This window comes from Poecilia latipinna, unplaced genomic scaffold (genome assembly GCF_001443285.1).
Source record: "Poecilia latipinna isolate Pla-1442-1.1 unplaced genomic scaffold, P_latipinna-1.0 Scaffold1774, whole genome shotgun sequence".
NCBI classification, from domain to species: Eukaryota; Metazoa; Chordata; class Actinopteri; order Cyprinodontiformes; family Poeciliidae; genus Poecilia; species Poecilia latipinna.
In genome coordinates, this window is record NW_015114390.1 from 123,365 (window position 1) to 126,675 (window position 3,311).

At 40.8% G+C, this 3,311-nt stretch overlaps 1 long non-coding RNA gene across 1 annotated transcript; it reads right to left on the bottom strand.

The window, feature by feature from the left end:
- Window positions 1-443: 443 nt before the first annotated feature.
- Window positions 444-2,881, bottom strand: LOC106965141 (uncharacterized). Its single transcript, XR_001428563.1, has 3 exons — window positions 2,870-2,881; window positions 2,208-2,216; window positions 444-641 (listed from the first exon to the last, which is right to left on the bottom strand). It is a non-coding gene; the product is annotated as an uncharacterized LOC106965141 (long non-coding RNA).
- Window positions 2,882-3,311: the final 430 nt, after the last annotated feature.

Sequence of the window (3,311 nt, forward strand, 5' to 3'; positions counted from 1 at the left end):
ACTAGCTGTTCCTAGTAAGTAAGAAACTTCTAGTCTAATTCATTTTCTGGATTGGAAGAATAGGAATCTAAAAAGTAGTTGCTAATCTAGTTTTTCTGGATTCAAGTTTGTTCTAATTCCTTCTCTGGGTTAAAAGTGAGCACTCCACAGTTTCTAACAGGTAATAATCTAAAAAGTAACTGATAAGTAAGATGAAAAGACTACATTGAGTAGGATATGGCACATATAGCAAGACAAAAACAAAGATATGCTGACAAAGATGTTGAGGTCAGGGAGTGTTTGTAACTGTGATGTAACTTTGCAGATCAGCCCATGTCTCTCCCAGCTTGTTCTCCCAAATAAAAGTCTCTGATAAAGGTTGAAATATCAAGAGCAAGTCCTTGAGAGTTCAGCCATAAGTTTCCCCGGGTGACTTCAGGAGGGGTGAGATAGCCGCCAAGGCCACAGGAAGCCAGATTCAGAATAACAAATTCTTTTTAGATCAGGCAGACTTAAAATTTCTGTCTGCCCTCGAGTCATTAACCGGTATGTCTCTTTTAGTTCATCCCAATCATCCAAATTAGTGTGGCCGTTCCACTGAACCGAAGCTAACAACTTCTCCAAGATCGATTCCATCCCGCTGGTGAGTTTTGAGTCCTCAGCTGGGCTGCGAGTCTCGGAAAGACTCGCATCCAACTTGCGTCTCTGTCCCACAAGATGCAGTCTGAGCGTTCGCTAGCTTGGCCAAATCAGTCACAAATTTATCGATAAGCCAGGTATCCGCAAGCTCCAAACAGCAGAAATCCTGTTATGAATAAATCCAGGGTGAATCCCGTTGGGTGTGTCCCCGCAGGACAAGAGGGCTCTCCTGTGCCCAGTCTTCTCGATGAGAAAGTTTGATCAATTGGCATTGAGAGACCGGTTGACCAGATCCATAATGTGTAGATCCAGAAGATGTGCAAAGAAAAGCTCCAAAAAAGCAACAACAACAACAAAAAAAAAGAGAGCAAGCAGGGAGAGAATGGGAAGGTAGAGGAGCAGAGGAAAAAGCATCCACCTTCACAGAGAGCTGGAGAGAAAGTATCAACCGGATTAATGTGGATGCTTTGAGCAAAACCAACACATGAACATGCTTTGACTGGAAATATTCCATTGTAGATCTGGCTGCAAGTTTAGAGCAGCAGCTAGGACAAAAGTTTCAGTGGCACAACTAAACAAAATAAAAAAAATAAAAAAAATACATTTTACTTACACATATATATGTGTGTTGTCTTCATAGTTTTACTTAATTTCTGTAAAGTGTGAGTGTTTAGAAAACCTCCATATGAATAAATTATTAGTATTATTATTTGTCCTGTTTACAATTAAAGCATTTTCTTGTACAATAAAAAAATTACATTGCTGTCTACAAAAAAATTGTGAAAAAAGTACAGAATTTAAAACACCTTATAAATACAGCAAAATATATATCTACAAAAACAGGAAAATAGTAATGCATATAAAAATTATAAATATTTGTGTCTTCATCGAAGTAAATTACTCTATGGTTTTGTATGAACTGAAAAGCATTCTCTGGGAGCACCAGCATTTTGTCAGGGGTGGTCACAAGCCCCCTCTCCTCCCCCTCTTGGAAGCGCCACTGGACATTCAGTATTTTACAGCTTTTTCTTCATAAACAGCCATTTCTTGAGCTCAGTCCATCTTCCCATCGGCTATGACCAGCTAACTTGCCCCTGCTGAGGAAAAAGTATCCCTTGCAGCATGATTCTGCCATCAACATGTCTCACAGAGGCTCATGTACGGCGTTAGTTTTCCCACTACAAACAGGCTAAAAAGTCTTACATATATTTAAGTTTGTGGCTTTAAAGTGAGAAAACATGTGGTATGAATAGCAGGGCTAGTTGATGTACATCTATTTCTTGCACCGAAGCCCAAGATCTACATGTTTCTTCCACTCCAGTCCATGGGAGAGTTCCATTGTGACCCATAAAGTGCATTCAAGTTACAATAAATACATGAACTTTGTACCAAACAATGGCAGCTCTCCATTTACCCTAATTTTTCTTTTCTTATTTTTTCCCTCTTTCTTTTTCTGCTCACAGCTGCCCGTTTCCATGGTGTCCAGGGACCCCTTTTTCTCCAGCTTCCTGCTGGGTATAAATGCTGTAAGAAAAAAAAAACAACTTCTAAGCTATTTTTCCACATTGATGCACAGTTTCCTCCTCGACCAGAAGTGGCTTTTTGTGGAGAGGGCCAGGATGTTTTGAGGCACTCACTCAAACACTCCAAGCAAATGGACACAAAGGAAAAAAATCCAATCAAGAAGGGAAAGAAAAGGGGATGGGGGAAACAAAAAGAAGCATTCGAGGAAGGACGTTTACATCCTACAGGAGGGTTCTATGTGTTTGTGCGCTCATAACTACCGATGTGCTCCACACTGGCGAGTACTGACAATAGTAGGTCAGAGTCGTGTTGTAAAAGCTGCCCCGAAGGGCAATAAAAGCCAACTCTCGCTCTGCATATTTTTCTTTTTTTCTCCCCTTTGGCTAAATTAGTTAAAAAAAAAAAAAAAACTAAAAGGAACAATGCAGCCTCTCCATTGTTTTTAATAATGAGTTGATTCTCAAAGTGCTGTCCAAGTTGTGGTTTTCATTTTCCCATGTTTTTGGATGGCAGCAGACACGCAATTAAAGTCATTGTTTCATTAGAGCCTGCTGCCTGCGAGAGGGAATGAAAACGACCACAACACTCCCCTGCTGCTGTTTTCATGGCTTTTTGTTGCACATACACGCACACAGACAAGGTTGTATTTCGACCCATATTAGGAGTTTGTTTTAACTTCCATTTATTTTAAGAACTGGATTTAAACCTAACTTACACTTACCCTAACAGTAACCATGAACAGTACGATCCTAACCAAAGCTTAATTCACACCATACCTCTAACCTAGCCTGGCCATTGGATTCCTGTGTTATTCTGCCTGATTCTCATCGTCCCTTCAGTGCTCCAGTCTAGATTTCTTCCATTCACTTGGATTCCTCCAGCACAATTTCTACCGGGCCAATCAGCGAACAGAAGGAGGAGTTCGGAACGATGATGTTGATTCTCCGCTCTGTTTTGTAGTCTGCCTGTAGTTTTAGCAATGGCAGTGGAGGGAGTCAATAAAGCCGCTCAGTCCATGTTGGTCACGCTTCCAAATATTGAACTGACAATTTCCGTCAAACTGGCACATTACACACGTCAGCCAAACATTAGCAACTGGGTAACATCTAAAACTTTAACAGAGTCCATGCCTCCAGGAAGCAAGTGTTTCTCAATAGTCAAGAGCCCAG